This window comes from Typopeltis vanoorti, chromosome 25, assembly GCF_054136105.1.
Source record: "Typopeltis vanoorti isolate ZY-2024b chromosome 25, IOZ_Tvanoo_1.0, whole genome shotgun sequence".
In the NCBI taxonomy this organism is placed as follows: Eukaryota; Metazoa; Arthropoda; class Arachnida; order Uropygi; family Thelyphonidae; genus Typopeltis; species Typopeltis vanoorti.
Window position 1 is genome coordinate 79,393,305 of NC_143573.1, and position 23,240 is coordinate 79,416,544.

Genomic DNA, 23,240 nt, shown 5'->3' on the forward strand with positions numbered 1-23,240 from the left:
TGGTTTAATCCTTTATTCAAGTGTAAGCAAACAAAGTTTGTGGCTGATGTATTTTCAGGTGGGGCAACTCATGGCAAAGGTGGTATAACTTCTCATCACTTGCCTTAGTATACCATAATGCAAAGCACATCTCCTTACAGACATGTATAATACTATGCATTAAGGGAAGGGTACCCAGACTGGTTTGATCTTTATTGAGGTCTCATCAGTGGGAGCCAGACCTATAGGTGGTGATACTAAGGTGGAAGTAATGAAGTCATTTCCATATACCAGAGCCAAAAGGTGTCACACTCTATTATTAAAATTCTCTGGATTGGAGATAAGTTGATGGAAGTTTTTTCACTTGGCTATGCTACCAATTATATATTTGGTTTAATCCTTTATCCAAGTGTAAGCAACTGGTATATGGAAATATGACTTCTCCATTACTCCACCTTAGTATCACCACCTCTGGGTCTGGCTCCCACTGATGAGACCTCAATAAAGGTCGAAACTGGTTTTGGTAGTGACCCTTCCCTTAATGCATAACATTATACATGTCCACAAGGAAATGTGCATTATGTTGGAGGTTTAATGGATTTTTTACAACACTCAAAAAGAATTAAATTAGAATTTAATACTCCTATATTTCGTCCTAGTCACTAGGACATCTACGGGGATTACAAAAACAATTTATGTAACATGCACACAAAAACTTACAATACTAAGCCCAACCACGTGGGTGACACTAAAGTCCTATCTAGGTGGAGCGCCCTCTAAGGGCGGTAGTAGGTGGCCTGGAATGTAAGGTGGGACCTCTGGTGATGAGTGTTTCCCAAATCTTCGGAAGCTTAATGCAACCGTATTTGTTAAGATTTGGTTGGTTTCTGAGATGCTGCTGCTGCTTCTAAGAAAAGTCTCTCTTTCTTGAATTTGCTGTGGTGGAGCATGGTGGTTTTCTTCCAAAACATGGTCAGCCAAGACTGAATGGCCATAGTTGTGTTTAACGATGTACTACTTGTGTTCCTCCAGGCGGATCGATGCTGATCTGCCTGTCTGTCCAAAGTACTCAAGCTTACAGGAACAGGGTACTTTGTAAACTCCAGGCAGAGAGAGAGGGGGGAGCTGATCTTTCGTAGAACGGATAAGGGTAGCAAGTTTGCGGTAGGGCTTATATGCTGTGTGTAGGTTATACTTTTTTAGTATCTTGGCTATTTTTTCCGAAGTGCCTCGGATGTAGGGTATGGTGATGGCATTTTTAAATTCTTGTTGACGAGAGGGACGGGGAATGGGGGAGGAATTGATTATTTTTTTGATACTGTGTTCACTGTAGCCATTGGAGAGGAAAGTTCTGTGTATGTGGTTAAGCTCAGTAGTGAGGGCGGTTCCACTGGAACAAAGATTGTGAGCTCTCTTGGTAAGGGTTTTAATGATGCCATATTGTCGTGACGGACCTTTTCTGTCGTGTTCTAAATCTATCTAGTTTCAAGTCACTTTTATGAATAATACAACTAATTACGAAGTGATCACCGATCCAAAAGTAGGGAAATTTATATTTATACTGCGCCACCCTATTCTTAGATTAGTCTATATAAATAGTAGGATCAGTTCTAAATTAAGTTAGCAGTCATCTCATTAGGCCGAATCATCTATTATCATTTTTACTTGGGGTTCCCGCAAGATTCGAATATTTATGAACGGTGCAATAATAAGGAATTCAGGCAAACACAATATTTGGATCAACAAAATAAAACATTTAATATATAATATGGTTAACAAATACAAGAACTCTATTTTAAAATCTAACTATATAATTAATTTAACACATCTTCTTAGGTCACTGATGCTAATTCAATGTTCTAATTTTCATATACTATTCACAGTCTCAAATACACAAATCTTCTTATCTCAAGTTAATATAACAATTTCACATTTATTCAGTCTTCACAAATTTATCAGCTCAATGTTTATATTCACAGCAGGCAATAAACTACGTAAGCTATATTCCAAGCAAATATATTCCCGGACCTTGAGCATCGGAGATATATTACAGTTAATGCTAGAATAGAGAAACTTATACAACTACTCTTACCAGACAATTTCTTCAACACATCAAATTATTGAGAGAGCACTTATGAATTAACTTAATTAACATTAGCGGAACACACATAATAAAATTTCTCCACAGTTCAAACTATACTACTGTTAGTCGCACTTCACTATTCCAAACAACAGTAATTAGGTACTGATATCTGTTCTTATTCACTTTTCTCCAAGTAATCAATATAACCTTTTCCTAGGGCAACACAGAATTAAAATCGTAATCCAGATTAACTGGAACTAATCAGAATTTTCGCATTGACTGTCCAGTTTCCTTTTATCTGATTACGGCATCAACCTTTCTTCATAACAACAGCAGATTTCGCTTATAACATTAAACTTTATGTTTCACTACTTATAGGTTCACTTCCGAACACTAAACTCATAAATTTCTGCCCTCAGGATTTTATAATCTTGGTTCCGCAAAACTCTCTCCTCACTCCTTAATAATAATTCTTCTCCCTTCCCTGTCTTATCTATGACCTTCCTTCTCTTTCTCTTTATCTCTCCATGTCTCTCTATGACCTTCACTCCCACCTTACGTTCGAACGCCACGCTCTCTTCACTCGTGGTTGTTTACGCGTGCGTCTCCATGACAATAGACTAAGCGTAAACATTTTGCTAATGTAATGTATGCTCTTTTACTACTACATTTGTGATTACATAACATTAAATATTTTACAAATAAGAACAACAAAATATTTAAGCTACTTCTTCAACTTTTTGATTACGTATACAGTTAAATATAAAATAACACTTTACGTTACACCATATATATTTGGTTATACAAAATTCTATACATTTTAATATTTTATAAAATAATAGTAGGTCAGGTTTTGAATAAATATTCAATTAGTAATTCCTAATTAAGGAATAATAAATAATTTTATATAAGTCATGATTAATATTTAATAAGCAATGTTAAATGTGAATGAAAAAAAATAAATTACATAACATAGCTTCATTCACAATTTAACAATATTGTTGTGAGGGGTGGTGGTGGGAGAGTTTGTGAATGTATCTGCCTGTGTGTGTGGGTTTTCTGTATACAGTGAAGGCAAGTGTATCATTGGGCAGGCGCGTGACTAAGGTGTCTAGGAAGGGTAAACAATTGTTCTTTTCCTTTTCCATAGTAAACTGGATTCTTGGATGTAGGCTATTGAGATTACCGAGAAAGGAGCCATGAGGCGAAATGGAGAACACATCATCTACATATCTAAGCCAGATAGAAGGTTTGAGTGGGGCTGAGTCTATGGCTCGTTTTTCGAAATCTTCCATATAGAAATTGGCAAGGGGGGGGTGAGAGGGGGGGAACCCATGGTGGTTCCTTCTATCTGCTTGTAGATTTTGTTATTCCAAGAGAAATACCCAGAATTGATGGCAAAGGAAAAGAGATCTAAGATGTCAGAGGGGAAAACGTTTTCTAAGAGAGATAAAGTGTCAGTTAAGGGAATATTGGTAAACAAAGAGGAGATATCAAAGCTTACCAATATGTCTGTATTGTTCAAGGTTAAATTTTCTATGGAAAATTTAAATTACTATGGAAAAGGAAAAGAACAATTGTTTACCCTTCCTAGACACCTTAGTCACGCGCCTGCCCAATGATACACTTCGCCTTCACTGTATACAGAAAACCCACACACACAGGCAGATATATTCACAAACTCTCCCACCACCACCCCTCACAACAATATGGCATCATTAAAACCCTTACCAAGAGAGCCCACAATCTTTGTTCCAGTGGAACTGCCCTCACTACTGAGCTTAACCACATACACAGAACTTTCCTCTCCAATGGCTACAGTGAACACAGTATCAAAAAAAAATCAATTCCTCCCCCATTCCCCGTCCCTCTCGTCAACAAGAATTTAAAAATGCCATCACCATACCCTACATCCGAGGCACTTCGGAAAAAATAGCCAAGATACTAAAAAAGTATAACCTACACACAGCATATAAGCCCTACCGCAAACTTGCTACCCTTATCCGTTCTATGAAAGATCAGCTCCCCCCCTCTCTCTCTCTGCCTGGAGTTTAGAAAGTACCCTGTTCCTGTAAGCTTGAGTACTTTGGACAGACAGGCAGATCAGCATCGATCCGCCTGGAGGAACACAAGTCGTACATCGTTAAACACAACTATGGCCATTCAGGCTTGGTGACCATGTTTTGGACACTACCCACAGAGTATCATGGAAGAAAACCACCATGCTCCACCACAGCAAATTCAAGAAAGAGAGACTTTTCTTAGAAGCAGCAGCAGCTCTCAGAAACCAACCAAATCTTAACAAATACGGTTGCATCAAGCTTCCGAAGATTTGGGAAACACTCATCACCAGAGGTCCCACCTTACATTCCAGGCCACCTACTACCGCCCTTAGAGGGTGCTCCACCTAGATAGGACTTTAGTGTCACCCACGTGGTTGGGCTTAGTATTGTAAGTTTTTGTGTGCATGTTACATAAATTGTTTTTGTAATCCCCGTAGATGTCCTAGTGACTAGGACGAAATATAGGAGTATTAAATTCTAATTTAATTCATTTTGAGTGTTGTAAAAAATCCATTAAACCTCCAACATAATGTCCTCACAGCACTTAAGCCTCTACACAAGAATTCTACACCAGGAAATGTGCTTTGCATTATGGGATACTAAAGCAAGTGATGTGAAGTTCTAACACCTTTGCCACGAGCTGCCCCAGTCCTGAATATACTTCAGATGCAAACTTTGTTTGCTTACACTCGGATAAAGGATTAAACAAATATATAACTGGTAACTTAAAGGTTTTCCTTTTCTAGGTATTTTAGATAATTATTATTATTATATGGATATCTCCATGGAATCAAAAGACTCCATGGAGAGATCAACGTGGGATACCACATTGATCTATCATATACACAAACTTATCATACCTCTCCTTGAACTCAATTCAGTGTCACGACACTCACAAATAATCCAGGCAATCCATTCTACTCATTCAGCACACTCTATCCAAAGAATCTCCTTCGTGTGGGGCACAAGTTCGTGGTGGAGGGGACCTCCCAGTGATGGTACTGGCCCTTTTCATTCTTCCTCTTTTTCTTTGCTTTTCTTCCCTTATTCTTTGCTCTACTTCTCCTGAGTCTTTTTCACTATCCTTTTTCCAGACCACCACCACTGGGATCCAACGCCCTGCTGCCGTGTTTGCCGTGAGGTGCAACTCGTGGACATCCAGAAAGGGGGATCCTGGTAGTCTTGCACTACTTTGGCCACTGCTTCGGCAAGACGGGTGGTCCTGGATGGCCCAGCCAGGATCAATCGGCTAGTGGGCTTGCATGCAAGTGTCAACTGTGTTGCAGTAAGTCTCTCACCCCATGGTCTGGGGTCGGGATCCTAGACCTGCTGGAGTGCCGGTATAGTTCCCAGGGTAGCCCTGGCATTCCACTCCTGAGCGTAGTCTTTGCTTGCCGGGTAGTGGACGTCCATGTGTGGCTCCATGGTAATATGCGTGGGGAGCTCTGACACTGATTTAAAAATTCCTTAAATATGAATTCTTCATCCTCAAATGTTTCAGGGACCCTAACAAAGTCACAACCAAGTACTGATAATGCATAGACACAGCATATGGAAACAGAAGTAAGAAACAAAAGATATTGGATACTAACAAAATGTACCAACCTTTTTTAATCATTCATGCAACAGATGACAAACCAATTGGGAAAATGTCACCCTTCTTTATCCAGAAAGGTTTAGGACTAGCGGGACCTCCCAAAACTGTTAAGAAATTGTGTTCTGGTGATATCCTCTTGGAAACAATGTGCAAACAACATTCTGAGAAACTGCTGCGTGCAATGACAATGGGTGGAATACAAATTGCAGTAACACCTCACAGAACACTTGATTCCAGTAGAGGAGTGATATCAGAATGAGATCTCCTTGAGGTTCCTGATGAGGTGATATGTTCAGAGCTTAAAGATCAAGGAGTGATGGGTGTGAGGCACATCCTGATATGCAGGGATGGTCGCCTGGTCTGAACCAAGAACATCATCCTTACTTTTGATATACCTAGGCCTCCAACATCTGTAAAAGCAGAGTATCTCAGCTGTCCTGTCAGAAAGTACATCCCTAACCCGCTGAGATGCTTTAAATGTCAAAGATATGGACATGCCCAAACTGCCTGTCGTGGTTCTACTACCTGTGCTCGATGTGGCAGTAAAGAACATGAAAATAAATCTTGCTGTGAAAAAAAAGCTAAATGTGTCAACTGTCAGGGAGATCATCCAGCATACTCTCGTGCATGTCAGAAATGGAAAGATGAAAAAGAGATACAAAAAATAAAAACATAACATATCAGGATGCAAAAAGAAAGCTAGCCACCATTACACCTGTTCTACGATCCTCTTATGGTGAAAAAGTAACAATTAAAAAAGTGCCAACAGCAACTCAAACATGTATGTCTATTCCACCATTTGATAATTTCACCATATCTGAACTTTACGATCGCAAGTGCTTCTCTGTTGAGCGCATTAATTCCAAGAGCCTTACTCCAGAGACAACTTCAAAAATGGTCCCATTTAATGAAAACTCATCTGCCAAAAAATTATGGTGTAGACTTCACTCAAAGATAAAGCACCAAACACTCAAACACAAAAAATGAATACCTCCATATCCACTGAAAGCAAACTAAGCATACCAACTGACCCTAACACATTTGATGTTTTGAACAACTACCAGAGGAAGAGATGGACACTGGCCGTCCATACTTCCCTAAAACAGTGGATAAATATAAATCTGACAAAGGTAAGCCATCAACCTCTCGAAAACCAGACAAGTCAATAAAATCAAAACAATAGGAAAATTTTTACAATGGAACTGTCGTGGGATCTGCCAGAATATTGACGATATAAAGATGTTGCAGAAACACAAACCTTTCTGTTTCTGTCTACAGGAAACTTACTTAAGACCCAATGAGGACCATACCTTTAGGAATTTCACTGTTGTATGTAAGGATAGAACTGGAGATGGTCCTGCTCATGGAGGAGTAGCTATCCTAGTGGGAAGTCATACTCCTTTCCATCAGGTCCAACTTAATACTTCTCTGGAAGCGGTAGCGATTCGCTTCTCTGTGGGATTCCTTATTACAATATGTTCAATTTATTTACCACCAAATGCTGAGTTAAATGAAATTGATCTTGATAACCTTATCTCACAACTGCCTGAACCCATACTTTCAATGGGTGACTTTAACGGTCACAATACTCTATGGGATAGTGCCAACACTAATAGACTAGGTCGAATCATTGAAAAAATTCTTGATAATAATAACCCTTCTAAATAATAAACACAATACTTTCTTCCATATGCCATTCCCCTTCCATTCTTCCACAGCTCATGTGGGACGTTGAAGAGAACATATATGGAAGTGATCACTTTCCTGTTCTTTGTACAATGTCTTCACAGGAACCATATTCATCCACACGGATACCTATATGGAAAATGGACCAGGCTGACTGGAACACTTTCTCTCATCTTGCAAAATTTAATGCTGATGCCATGAGTCAAACACTTATAAATGAAGCTATAAAATATATAACAGAATGCATTGTCCAGGCAGCAACAACCGTGTTGTCAGCGAGCAACCTTGTTTCTACCATTTTGCTGTTTGAATTGATCCACTAAGAAAACCAGAAATCAGATTAGATGTATTACATACTTCTAATCTGATGAATAGATACTGGGTGGATATAACTTTTTCAAAAGCATTTTTCTCCCCTAAATTTTGCTTTTAATTATTAGTGGTGACATTTCTTTTTGATAGAGCTGTTAGGTCTCAGAGGAGCAGCAGATGTATTTCTGTATTCAGATTTCCACAGTTGTATTGATTCATGATGAAATCTCTGGAATAAACTATATAAAGACAGGAATGAAATAACCAAATTAATCATTGAGTATTTACAATCTAACATTGCACCAGCCAAGTATCAATATCAAAGGCTTTTTAAAAATACGTTCTCAATAAAGACTAGAATTACAATGACTTCAAGAACAAGGACAGTCATATGTATAGAAGGTGAGCATGGCTCTATCTGTGGAGATGTTTTGTGACTATTGTTGACAGGCAGTGTGCCAAAATTTATGTAGAATTACACCATTATTTCTGTTACAGTTCAATGGGTTTTGTACCAAATGAGCTGATTCTAGGAACACTCTTTGTGATTTAAAATGGGCTCTTTGTACTAGTTGTGCTTCTTTCCACGTTATGAAATGGTCTTCATTTGGGCATTTTGGGTTAGTCCACTTTTTGGTTGTCCGTACTACATATATTTTTTATGTTCTTTTCTTTTGGTAATGTTGATCATTTCTGTTTGTCCAAAGTACTGGATCCCACGTTAACATAAGAGTACTTTAGACACCTAGGAAGGTGGGGGGGGATCCTGTGGTCCTTAAATTGTGTGAGGAAATTGGATACTTTGTCCAGAGGTTTGTAGACTGTTTTGGTTTTGTGTTGTTTCAGGAGTGAGTCCAGTTTGTCTGTTCATTAATCCTTACTGAACTTTTTATAGAAGAATATTTAGTGAAAGTTTTTTGTTGTAACCATTCTGTTGAAAAAGTGTAAGTAGAGCCAAATGTAGTGCTTGTCTTGTGTATGAAATTCACTCTGCCCTGGATAAAGCCTAGAATGCTCCAGTGTTTTGGCAGGATGGTGATATAAGGTGGCAAGTATAGTAGACTCGACTATCCGGCCTAATGTGGCAGAAGGGCAGGCCGGATAACACAAAAGCCAGATAGGCCAGAGTTCTAGGCCTATCTTTTCACACGAATGTGAAAAGGTAAGCCTAAGATGAAAGAGTCAAAACTTACAGTTTTTAGTTTTTGAAAAAGTCCTTGATAGATGACTGCTTTACCCTTTTAGCCGTCTTCCGTGATGCAATGTCCCTCCACTTATGCAAGCAGATGATATCAACTGGTGTCACTTCCTCCTGCTCGCTAATGTACTGCAGTGCTGCCTCAATCGTCTTGAACCCTTCCAAATGTGGGATGAGATTTTGCCTGTCATCTAAGGATGCCTCCTCTTCTTCTCCCTGTGTCACCATTTCAACAATATCATTGTCAGTTATTTCATCAACTTCGTCGTTTGACATCCATTCTGTAATGTCCTCTGCATTGACATTTTTGAGCAACGAAACAAGTTTATTGTTTTCATCTTCCACTTCGGTTTCACACACGGGTTCAAGTTGAAATGTCCACCTTCATGGTCCAAAAGAATTTTCCAAGACTTTACAAGTGATATGTTTCGGATCGCTTCCCATGCTTCGGCCAACCACCTTATGACATCTAGCAAGTCGATCTTTTTCAGAGTGGTTATACAGTCTTCATTATTATCAATTGCTGATATCAATGAACTGAGAAGATGCTGACGATACTTTTTCTTTAGCATTTCAAGGATGCCTTGGTCCATCGGCTTACAAACAGTAGTCACATTGGGTGGTAAAAATAAAGCTTTGATGTCTCCATCTGTGAGTTCGTCATTGGCAGGATGCGAAGGTGCGTTGTAAAGAAGTAGCACAGCTTTTCTTGGCAAATTGTTGTTTTTCAAATGTTTTTCTACAGTTGGTACGAATTCATTTTGGAACCAGGTTTTAAAGATTTCTGAATTCATTCATGCTTTCTTTTGATGTGTGTAATATAGGGGTAATGATTCCTGATTTTTCAGTTTTTTAAAAGCTCTAGGTTCCTTTGATTTTCTTATTAACATAAGCCTAAGCTTGTGGTTGCATTACTGCAAGCCAAGATGGTGACTTGTTCCTTGCTTTTCTTGTATCCTGGTGTAGCGGCTTCTTTTTTTGATGCAAGCGATTTTGTAGGGAGCATCTTATAATTTAAACCGGTCTCATTGCAGTTGTACAACTGCTTCCCAGAAATTCCCTCCTTTTCAATAAGCTTAAAAAGATAGTCTTTGAACAAAGGTATACAGCCTCTTTATCAGCGAATAAAGCCTCCCCACTTATGGTAATCTGGCGAATACTGAATCATTTTTTCCACCGATCTAACCATCCATCCAGTGCCGGATTTACATATAAGCTAAAAAAGCTACAGCTTAGGGCCTCACAATCTGCCGGGGCCTCAAATAAAAAAACAAAAAGACCAGCTGATGTAATTTAAAACAGTAGGGAGCCTCTGTATAGCTTAGGGCCTCAGCAAGTCTAAATCTGGTCCTGCATCCATCACTGGCATTAAATTCTGAATCTTCTCCTTCTACATATATTTGTCGCTTAAATTGCAATGCTTTTTCCTGCAATATCAGCCCAGTAACAGGCAAACTTTTTCCTCTTAAGTGTTCATGCTACAAAAATAAAGCTTCCTCAACTTCTTTATGCTTACCTTTCAGCATCGTTTTTCTTAATTTCATTCTACTTCCACTAGCTTGGGCAGTACACCACTTTTCAATTTCTGCTCGATTTTTCTTCCGGTCTCCAACTGTACTTTTACCGACTCCTACCTCCAAAGCAATAGTTTTTGCTGTTACTCCAGAGTCTGGTCGCTTTATAGCGCGTAGTTTTTTCTCTTTCATAGTCGCAACCTTTTTTCGTTTATCACCCATTTTGTAATCTTTAATAAAAAAAAACAACAAAGCACACCAAACAACAATTTACTAACGTAACCAGGAACAGTGGCAAACGTATTCTGCACTTGTGGACATCTGATACACAACTGACGAAGCGGGGAAATCCGCACTTTGCATGACTCAACTTGTGTTATGCAGACGGCATGTAGGAGGATTGTAGCAGATGCCCGCTTGCAACGCCTTGGCAAAGTAAATTACAGTATATTCCTCATTTTATCATGGAGAATTACTGTATTATTATAATTCTCCGTGATAAAATCCGGGCTCCGGATAGTCGAGAGTCTACTGTAAGTATATGCCTATGTAGGTATCTACAGTTTTTTATGTTGAGCCCATACACGAGAGGTTGGTTGATCAACCTCTAGTACATTAGTACTTTGTATTGGTGGGTTGGGAAAGAAGGTACTTATTCACATTTGATTTAAAAGTCTGTATATTATATTCCTTGGGAAATGCATCACGGGAAGACTGTTCCGTGGTACAGCAGTTACAAGGATGAAGGAGGAGTAGAAGAAACTCGTTCTGTTGGTTTCAAGGTGCACTGTGAAGAGATGTTGAGCAGCAGCTGCACGTGTTCCAACAAGCTTAGTACTAAGTGGGGAAATTTGGGGAAAATTGTGGGGAAATTTGCCATGCTATTTCAGATGAACATTTTTCCATGGAAATATTTGTAGAATACACATAGTGTGGAGACTGATCATCTGTGCAAGAGTGGGTGGAGTGAGTTGGTAAGAGATGGGTCATTAATAAGTCTGATTGTTCTCCTTTGTATTGAGTCAAGCATTTTGAGGGAGCTTTTGGGCCCCATCCCATATGTGAGGGCAGTATTCAATGATTGGGTGGATTTCTGATATGTGATAAGGTTAACAGCTCTTTAGGGGTGAAGTAACGTCTTGAGCAAAAGAGAAATCCTAATTTTTTAGAAGCTGAGGATGCAATGGTTGTGATGTGTTTATGCCAGGAGAGGCTTGATGTCAGGGTAATTCCAAGAAGAGAAATCTCAGATTGTCTGGAAATTTGGGTGTTGTCAAAAATAATACTGTGATAAAATGGTTATTTTTTATGAGAAATAAGAGCATACTGGGTTTTATTAGCATTGAAATTGACTAGGCTATCTGAACCCCATTGGAGGATGGCTTGGAGATCAGAAGTGAGGGCAGTGGTAGTTGAGGTGAGTTGTGTGGAGTAAGGTTTATCAAAAGAAAGGGAGGAGTGTAATGTGCTGTCGTCTGCAAAACTGTATATTGGGTTGGAGGTCAACTGAAGTAGGTCATTGATAGTGAGAGGACAGAACCTTGTGGAACCCTAGCATTAGTTGAATGGTGTGCATCCAGACAGAAAACTGGCAATCCAACTACAGAGGTCTTGAGATAGACCAAACAAGGGCAGCTTGCTTAGTAAGCCCTTGTGCCAGACCCGGTCAAATGCCTTGGAGATATCAAGTGCAGCTGCATGAGATTTGTGAAACTTCTCCATGGCATTTGTCCAGATATGTGAGCAGATCTCCTGTTGATTGGCAGCAATGGAATCTATACGGGCTGCCATTTATTAGACGGGTACCTTCAAGGTAGTGTAGGAGTTGGGAATTGATTTTTTCCATTACTTTAGGCAGGGCTGAGGTATGCAAGATGGGGCGGTAGTTAAACGTCAGTGACTTGTCGCCCTTCTTGGGAATGGCGACATTGTCACTGGTATCTATCCAGTGGAGTAAGACAGTGTATATAGGCAACAAAGGACAGGAGTCAGTTCAGGTGCACAAACCTTCAGGACAATTGGAAGAATGCCATCAGGGCCAGGAGACTATTTTGTGTCTAATTTGGACAGCATTATACTGATCTCTTTCTGATAAAAGAATATAGTGGGCAATGTATGTTTCCATGCCAGGAGATTGGCTTTTTCTCTAGGTGATAATGCAATAGGGTATGATAGGGGTTGGAATTGTGTTGGGCAGAAGTTACGACTGATTGTTTGGCGAGAGATCAAAAGGCTTGGCTGCCTGTTTTGACAGGCTGCTAATTTCCTGCTTTTTACTCTTTTGAACTCTATTTTGGAAGCATTGATTGTTTTTTTTTGCATTTATTTTGGGTTTAGGTATAAGCTCTAAAGGAGGATGGAGTCCTTGATTTGAGCCAGTTATGATATGTTTGTTTTTTTTATTTGAACAGCCTTGGCACATCTTTTGGAAAACCACGGTTTAGTTAGGGAATGGCAGGTCAGAGTACTGTGGGGAATGTATGTTTTCATGCCAGTGAGGATTACTTTGTCATAAGTTCAGTGTATGTGTTTGGGTTGGAAGCAATAGTCCAACCATGGGAATGAGGCATAGAAGTTGCGAAGGCTGTCCCACTTGGCACTGTTATAATGCAAAACTATTCTTGTATAGGCGTGGCTGTGTATGCGTTATTGCATGGGGGAGGAGATGAGCACTAGGTTGTGGTCAGAATTGCTTGGGGGGGGGGGGCTCTACATTCACTATGTATTTGGAAGGGGTCATTGGTCAGGAAGAGATCTAGGGTTTTTGGAGAGTGGTTCAGGTTATCAGGTAATCTGGTTTGCATCTGAACAAGTTGTGTAAGGTCATTAGTAATGGCAAATGTTTCAGAATCTCTGCCTGCAAGAACTGTACAGTTGGAGAAGGAAAGCCAGTTAGTGTTGTGGACATTAAATTCTCCTAGGAGGAGAATTTTGCTGTTGGAAAGTGGGGCTGGAGAAAGTCAATTTTTAAGGAGAGGAAATTAAAGAGCTCAGAGTGATTGTTGCATTAGAGGAGCAATAGAGACAGCATATGAATTTGACTGAGTTGGGAATGGCTATTTTCATCCAAAGAAGGTCAATGTTGGGTGATTCTAGGTTAGGTGCCCTATGGCAAGGTATGTTGGAGTGAATGTATTCACAGACGCCACCCTTGGGTCGAAAGAAGTTAAAGAGAGTGTAGTTTGGAAGGTTGAGATGAAAAGTGCTGGGGGGGGAGGTGAGATTTGAGTTTTTGCCAGAAAGAGTAGATGGGGTTTGGTAGACTGAAGGTGGTAGTGGACACTACTAAGGTTGGAGTTTAGGTCACAGATGTTGGTGAAGTGGATATGTAGGGTTTTGTGAGTCATGTTTGACCGCACGGGTCTTGCTCATTTCCTATACTATGCCTGCGTACTGGTCTCCATGGTGGCTGCCAGTGGTATCACTTGGTTTTTGCACCATCCAACTGTTTTCACCATTTTGATGTTTTTCTTCAAGTTGTCTTCAAAACTGGTGTCCTTGTTCCATTTGTACAAATGTTAAATCTGGTTGAGCACATATGCGCAACTAGGGACAAGTGCCTTTGAACTTGTTGGTTCCTGCTTTCATCCCCATCACTGACTTATACATGGAATCCTTTGAAATGTTGGCACCTAATTCAGGACCCCTCATCAAGTTAAAAATATGGCTGAAGTGCATAGATGATGTCTTTGCCATTTGGTCACATGCTCCACAAGCTTTTTCCAGTTTTTTACAATTCTTTAAAAGTGATTCACTCCAGAATCACTTTTACTGTTGAAAAAGAAGGGGGTAGTAGTCATCTTGGATACTTTAGTTACAAGGGAATCCCTTACTTGTTCGGTCTGTTAGAGGCACACACAGGCAGATACTTACATGCCACTTCACATCACCATCCTATTGTTACATCCTGAATGAAGCACTTTATTAAAGAAACACCATTCAGGATTTAACAAGTCAGAAAAATCAACTGAGAGAAAAAACTTGTACTGGAGCAGAAGAAATAAAGTACTAACTGTAAATGGAAATAGAATTACCTTCTTTTAATAGAATTGTAAGACCATGTAAAGAACTTTGTGTATAAATTAGTATTATATGAATGCATCATGTATACAATGAATGGGTAAATTAGATGTAAACAATAGTCCAAAGGTCATGGGCAGGCCTGAGGCATTGGCAATCCCGGAAAGCAACGCACGTTCATTTCCCGGAAGACGCTGCTATGATCTTGCGATGTGCCGAAGTTGCCACGGAAGAAGAAAGTAGCGGGCGTCGCGGAAAGTAGTAAAAGGGCGTTATCGCAGCTAGTAAGAGGGGAGAAGGAAGGGAGAATAAAAAGGGTTTGCACCCCTTTCTCAAGGCTTTTTTCGCCTGTTTTGCTGGATGATGATTTGACTTCTCTCGTGGACCGGTGGTTCCTGATGGCGTTTCTTGGTGATAGTACAATATTGGACGGTGTGCCTTTCCCTTCGATGTCAGAATTTCTGCCGGTATGAAAGCGTGAGATGTCGGCATATGCTGTCTTCACTCCTTTGCTGAAAGTTCCGACGGAATAATATCGCGGACGTATACCTGAACCGGCAGCAGAAATGACGATGGTCTGAAACAGATCGAAAATAGATGAGGAAAAAATGCCAGGTGCAGAGCATAGCTTAATCTGATAACCATAGTGACCCACCACGTGGACGTAGGCTTATGGAAGTATCTAAAGAGAATTCAAACAAAGAAGGACAGTTCAGACGGACCTGGAGACCCTGCCCCAAGAAATGGTAAAGTACAGATTTTGTTGTATAATTACACCGTCGAAAAAAGGGAAAGATCATTGTAGTGTATTAATCGAGTATGGACAGTATTTGAGAACTTTAAGTGATTATTTAGCAGTGGCTGATGTCCATAAGACAAATTGTTAGGAATGATTATAGACAGTTGTGACTAGTTTATTAGGCAAGACTAAAATAGTAGGTAGAAAATTTGGTAGAAGTGTATAATGTGTGTATTATGTATGTTAAGTCTCTAACTCAAAAGAAGGATTTATTGTTCATGTATTAGAGTATTAATCAGTTTGAAAAGGTTTGATTTAGCATGTCATTGAACTAATTGAAAGTGAGATTGGTCTAAGTGTATATTATGTCTTTAGATTCCAATAAATATGTTTTTTCTTTTATACCTGAGATTTGCCTGTGATATGAATCAAAACTACCACTCATTAATCTGAACCATACTGGGGGGATTGAAAGAAAGGTATAACATGTTGTTATAGAGGTTACCACTGCAAACCAGAATTTACTTAGCTATGGTAGAGCATTTGATTTATGAGTATAAGCACTAAATTTATTCTCCTATGTGCACCAAAGGTCTGGAAAAATCTCCCTGAATAAGAGTCCCCTCAATTCTAAGATATTGGCGTAGCATTAAAAAATAAATTTGTCTGTATCTGAAGAGGAGACAGCCCTAGACAGAAATTAGAGGATTCGTTTCTTATAGCAAGGAATAACCTTTAACAGTCAGGGTAAGCACGTGAGTAAAATTAGTAATCGGCCAGAGATATAGAATTTGCTTTCCTTATAGAATGAACATGTAAGAAGTGATACAGATGTTAGAGTCAAGGAAAAAGTCTTGTAGTTAAAGTAGAGAGGTTAAATACATAAGGTAAATAAAATATATTAAGGAAGAGCAAATATAACACTATCCAAAAAATTTGGAGTTCCAAAATTTTTGCCTTTGGATCAGAGCAAATTTCATTCACAGGACAGGCACTGCATCTGGAACATGAATGCTGTGCTTACACTTTTTCAACAGTGTAAGCAGAGTATTTTATCAACAGTACAGTTAAAACAAAAAACCTTCACTAAAATCCTGAAAAGGGACAAGCCCCCCCCCTCCCTCAACCATGCTGTATATACACCATATCTTTACAGCTCCTGAACCACCAGGATCCTCTCTCCTTCCCAGGTCTCCTTCTTCTCCCCTTCTACTACATAGATCCTAGTTTAAATCACAGACAATATTCAGAGAAGCAACTCTTGCTACAAAACTTATTGTAAAAATGACAGTGTAATTCTATATACATTTTGGCACACTGCCGGTCAGCAATGGTCATAAAACATCACCACCATCAGCTGTTGTTGTTGTTGGTTTTCGACAATTAAGGAATGGGTGGCCGAGTTTAAATGTGGCCGTACCAGTCTTGAAGATGATCCATGTGAAGGACATCTAAAAAGTGTAACAACACCAGAAATTGTTGATCAAGTTCATGATATGGTATTGGATGACCAACAAGTCAGAGTGCATGAAATTGTTTAGGCTATAGGCATTTCAAAAGAACTTGTAGGATATATTTTACATGAAGAATTGCAAATGAAAAAGCTTTGTGCAAGATGGGTGCTGGTCTTGCTCACAGCAGATCAAAAATGCACTCTCATGAAAATTTCTGAAGTGCTTGGAGAATTTTAACAAGAATAAAACTGATTTTGTGCATCGATTTATTACTATGGATGAGACTTGGATTCACCAGTACATACCAGAATCCAAACAGTAGTCAAAACAGTGGACAGAAGTCAGTTGTTCAGCGACAAAGAAGACAAGGTTGTGGCATCGGTGTTTTGGGTTGCTAAAGCATTTTGTTTATTAATTATCTTGAAAAGGATAAAACAATAACCGGGGAATATTATTCTGATCTTTTAAACAGACTAGACGAAAAAATTTGTGAGAAAAGACCTCGTTTGCAGAAGAAGAAAATCATCTTTCATCAGGACAGTGCACCTGCCCACAGAGGTTTTTTGGCAATGGGAAAATTAAGGGATCTGCTCTATGAATTGTTGGAACATCTACCCTAATCCCCAGATTTGGCTCTCTCTGACTTCCATCTCTTCCCAAAACTAAAACTCTTCCTCGCTTGTCAGTGTTTTTCTTCAAATCAGTTTTGCAGATCTTACTGAGAACCACTTCAGGGACAGGATAATGGCACTGCAGCATCGCTGTAATAAATGTATTAGTCTTAAAATGTATTAACCCTTTGCATGACAAGCAGTGGATCCTCTGTTAATTTTGACAAACACCACTCACAAATGGCAACCCTACAATTAGGATCATCTTTGTTCAGGGCAAACCGAAACTGTAATAGTTCAAGTTATAGTAATGGAAGGCAGTTCCAAAGAACAAAGGTATACTGGAATGGAAGAGAAGGGAGATAAGTTGATATGCAAATTTTAAAACTAGAAGGTTAATGGATGTTAACCACCAGGTGTTGCTATAGTCTTAAGGAAGGCAGAGAATGGCCGTAAATTCAGCGGAATAAGGCAGATGAAAATAACCAGTTAGGAGAAGCATGAGGCAGAAAGAGAATGCCAGTGAGAGAGAATTGTCATCACTTAACCTAACTATCCTGTTCCTGATTTTAGAGAGGTTTGTGTGCACCACCTCAAATGTGTCTTGAAGTATTCCAAGAATGGCTAGATTTGAGCATTATATAGTGTTAGCATCGGCAGAAATGAGTAGTTTCTTAAGCAAAAAGGAGACCTATTTATTTGATGGTTGCACCAAGGGAGGCTGGATGTGTACATCAGCCCAGAAAGAGTCATCACCTTGTTTGGAGATTTCAGTATTATGAAAGGTAAGAAGCCAAAACCACTTAAATGGCACCTTTCATGGTACTCAAATCTCTTCAAACCTGGAATTGACTGTATAGTATACAATTTGTCAGATAAAGTAGGAAAATGGAATGCGTGCATGCACACACACCATTCATATACACAACGAGGGTGGTCTGTAAAGTTCTCGACCATAAATGGCAACACTATCGACAAGATTTTTTTTTTAAAGTTGGTACATCTGTCATAAGCATCATGTGAAATTGCAAGTCATTCTATCAAGTAGTTTGTTTTATACAACTGTCTGTATCCCTTGAAATGGATAAAATAGAGTATCGTGCAGTTATAAAATTCTTTGTAAAAGGAGGTTTAACGGCAAAAGAAATTCATTCGAAGTTCATAAACATTTATGGGCACTCTTCTCCTTCGTTTTCGACAATTAAGAAATGGGATGCCACGTTTAAATGTGGCCGTACCAGCCCTGAAGATGATCCGTGTGAAGGATGTCCAAAAAATTTAACAACACCAGAAATCATTGATCAAGTGCACAATATGGTATTGGATGACCGGCAAGTCAAAGTACGTGGAATTGCTCAGACTATAGGCATTTCAAAAGAACGTGTAGAATATATTTTGCGTGAAGAATTGCAAATGAAAAAGCTTTAAGCAAGATTGGTGCCACGCTTGCTCACAGCAGATCAAAAACACACTCGCATGAAAATCTCTGAACAGTGCTTGGAGTGTTTTAACAAGAATAAAAACTGATTTTGTGCATCGATTTATTACTATGGATGAGACTTGGATTCACCATTACACACCAGAATCCAAATAGCAGTCAAACAGTGGACAGAAGCCGGTTGTTCAGCGCCAAAGAAGACAAAGTCATGGCATCGGTGTTTTGGGATGCTAAAGGCATTTTGTTTGTTTATTGTCTTGAAAAGGGTAAAACAATAATTAGGGAATATTATTCCGATCTTTTAACCAGACTAGATGAAAACATTTGTGAGAAAAGACCTGGTTTGCAGAAGAAAATCATCTTTCATCAGGAGAGTGCACCTGTCCACAGAGGGATTTTAGCAATGGGAAAATGAGCGAATATCATTTTCCCATTGCCTGAGGGATCTTCACTATGAATTGTTGGAACATCCACCCTATTACCCATATTTGGCTCCCAAAACTAAAACTCTTCCTCGCTGGTCAGTGTTTTTCTTCAAATCAATTTTGTAGATCTTACTGAGAACCACTACTTGTATGGATAATGGTTTTCGAGCATCGCTAAAATAAATGTATTAGTCTTAAGGGAGATTATGTTGAAAAATAAAAATAATTTTGAAATTATAAATTTGTTTTTTCATTATGAGACCGAGAACTTTTCAGACCACCCTCATATAAACAAAAGATAAGTTTCTTAACACGTTCATTGCCTGCCAAGCTGAAAATTGGAATTTCGTGTGGTGGGCAAATTTTTTTTATTTTTTTATTTAGTTTTTATTGTGCTCAAAATAAGTTAAATATATTATTTATATGCTTTTATTATTATGTACATAGGAATTATGTACTCTAAATATCTATTACGCGATATCGCGTGATATGTAATTTGGTCAAATTCCGCTTAGAAACTTGATAGCAACGTCCACGCGATAACGCGTGATCGGCTGTTAGGTAAGGCCTTGCATCACGCTATATTGCATGATTGGCAATGAACGTGTTACTTAATTACTCTTTTTCTCCATAAGTAGTTTTTAAACATAAAACTTCTTCCATTATAACCTGTCTGGGTGAAAAAATCTATCTCCACATGAGAATCAAAATGAATTTAGATATTCTAATAATATTTTTCACTATGTATTTAACATTTTTCATCAGAGCCTCCATAGCTCAGTTATACAGAGAAAGCCCTTTGATCGGAAAGACCTGGGTTAGATTCCTGTCCAAGATGTGAGGAACCTTAATTGGTCATTCTCTTTCAACTAAAGGTGAATTAGCCAGTCTCATATGAAGATAAGGGATTTTTTTTCACCCAGGAAACCCAAGTTTCTGGTTGAAAGAACAGGCAAACTGGCCACGTACATACACTTCTACAATCATAAAAATTGTTCTATTGATATTTGTCCACTTTAGTAATCTCTGATGAAATGATTTTTCCAGCAAATTTATACAATTCAGAGTTTGTCCTGTCTTCTCCTGCTGATTCATATTTTTTTTTTATTTTATTTAGGTTGTCCCTTAATTCTTTCATTGTTATTATATCATCTAAATTTTACAAGTTTTTGGTGTAAACCTTTTTGATATTGGTATTATCGGGCCAAAGATCTGTGAAGTAATTTAAGAAATCTTTTAAATCTACTTTGCAATTCATGTTTGCAGTTTCTTTTATATCTGCATTCGTATGCTTTATTTTATAGGCATTTGGTTTTATTTTGCATATATCATTTCTAGGTATGATACAATTGTTTCTAGCTTTCTCTTTGTCTCTTTCTGGTGGCTACTATTGCATTCTTTTTTTTTTTTTTTTTTTTTGTAATATTTTCAATTTCAACTTCCTGTTTTTTTACTACTTAACCAACTTTTATGGGTTAATCGCTTTCATTTCGTTTTCCCATGTATGTAATTTTTTTATTTTTATGGTGTTTTTGTATATAATGATCTGTATCTATTTCTAGTCCTCTTCTAAGTTTAACATCTAGCAAGAGGTCTGCTGCTTTTTCATTTGCTGAAAAGTAGTCTATTATTGATTTTGGTCCTCTAGCATACCATGTATATTTATGTATATGTTTGTAAAATATATTCCTTTTCATAACTTATTTTAACAGTATTAAGAACACTAAATGAACTAATTTATAAAAAAGATGTTTGTTAACTGGTTTATATTTAGCTGAATTTCAAACTGGCATCATCAGAGCACAAAACAATGCCATAGTTTACATACAACAATGACTAAGTGACACAATTCAAATTGTAAAGGACAAAAGTTTTAAAGTCATTCTCTAATGTAAAAAAAAAAAGTATTACAGCTGTGTTAGAGGTGATCTTAAGATAAGTGTTCCAAATTTTTGGCAAATTAATGCAGCTATACTTGTTCGCCACTTGGATGCTGACCCTAAAAATAATCTTTCTGACTTGTAATGACTTCTAAATTGCCATAATAATGGAAGTGAGTGTATATTTTATAAATTTTTTGGGGTTATTTTGCCTATTTTTCTTTAGGAGTACACCTTTTTATGATGTCATTGACTTTTTACTCAATTTTTTAAGGCATTACTGGTGTTTTAAAGACATAGATATATGAAGAATATAAGGAAGGAATTATTTTGGACATACTTTTATAGGATGTTCTTGGTTGTCTTCTTTTTGAGCAGCATCAGATGTAGCGATAAACATTTATATATTACTGCTGAAGTATGACTGAAAGGAAGGGGGTGAGTTAGACATGTGGAGATAGAAATATGTGATAGAACTGCAGATAAGACAAAGGTATGTGAATTTAAAATCCAGGTTTTCAAGAGTGGGCTTAATTCTTTGGGAAGAAGGTGAAAGATAAAAATTTTTTTTGGGGAAAAGGGGAAGGATAGAATATGATGAAACAAGATTAGGGGTGGGAGTAACAGGGTGTGAGCCATTTCAACTGAGTGTCGTGTTTGGAACTTGTTGGAAAAGTGTAGGCTATGTCGTATTGGCTTAGTGTTTTTGTGTTGCGTGTATCTGTGTTGTTTTCTATCGGTCAGAATCGTGACCTAATTTTTATGTTGTGTATAGTTTATGTTCTTCAAGGCAGATCTTCCTGCGTGCCCATAGTAGGCCAAGTTGTAGTAAAAGGAACGTCATATACTTAGAGGATGTTAAGGGATGGAGTTTATCCTTAAGAGAGCAGATCAGAGGTGCTAATTTAACATGTAGTTTGAATGGGTGCATGGGCCATGTATTATTAGCCCTTCGATGTACCTCTGATGTAGTGAATAAGGAATAGTGATGTTTTGTTCTTGTGTGTTAGAGGAGGGAGAAGCAATGGATATGTAATATTTTATCTGTTTTGTTGGAATTGTAGCCATTTGCCAAGAAAGTATGGCACAGATATTTAAATTTTGTGGAAAGAACTATATCATTAGAACTTATCGCTTTGACTCTGTGTGTGAGTGTTTTTAGAATACCATACTGTTGGGCTGGATGATGATGTGATTGTTTATGTGGACATCTTCCTGTATGTGTTGACTTTCTATAAATGGAAAAAGATTGTGAGTCAATTGAAAGGTCAATGATTAATGTGTGAAGAAAAGGCAAACAGTTATTAGATTTTTTTCTACTGCGAAGTGAATTTTGGGTGTTGCTGTTTATGTAAGTAACAAAATCATCTACAAAGTATCTTGTGCATGGGTCCAAATGGCAGACACATCATCAACAAGTGTAATTACACTAGGGGCTTTTATTTAGCTGTGCTAAGTATATTGTTTTCAAGTGTTCCATGTAAAAGTCAGTTACAGGGGGAGGGGAACACCACTATATCTCAAAGGGAAAAAAGTCTGCAAATTATTGAAAAAAAAAAGTGACTTCTTGATCCAAAGAAATCAATAAAACAAAACCTGTTCATGTTAAACCACTCCATATTTATGGTGTACCTAAAATCAGCAACTCTAATATTCCTTTATGGGCTATAGTTGATAGTATAGACAAACTTATAAACTTGCTCCTCCCACTGGCAATTCCTCTACTTTTATAAAAAAAAAATTTAGGCCATTTCAAATCATTGGTTAAAAATCACACCCTTAAAACTTTAGACATAATGGTTAGTTCTGATGTTGCTTCTTTATTTACTAATGTACCACTAATAGATACTCTTAATTTCATAACATCTAATTTCCCCCTTGATATATTTGAATTATTCAAATCAGGTTGCTTTGCATAGGAAGGAAATATCTACAGATTAATGGTATTGCCATGGTTCCCCCCTCCCCACAGTTAATTTTTACCTGGAACACTGTAGAAACAAAATACTTACTACACTACATACAAGCCTAGTGTGGTTACTTTGACCCCCCCCCCCATTGACAAGAACTTCGGATGCTTTTCTTACCTATCTAAACAGCCAACACTTCAAAATTCACTTCACAATAGAAAATAATCTAATAACTGTTTGCCTTTTCTTGACACATTAGTCTTCCACGTTTCAGATGGCTTATTATCTTTTTTCATTTATAGAAAGCCAACACATACAGGAAGATATCTAC

The 23,240-nt window shown here is 38.1% G+C and overlaps 1 protein-coding gene across 2 annotated transcripts in view; it reads left to right on the forward strand.

Moving 5' to 3' along the window:
• LOC150092875 (uncharacterized) overlaps positions 1-23,240 on the forward strand; it is a 164,498-nt gene that overhangs the window by 127,369 nt on the left and 13,889 nt on the right. The gene's annotated exons all lie outside the window — the stretch shown is intronic.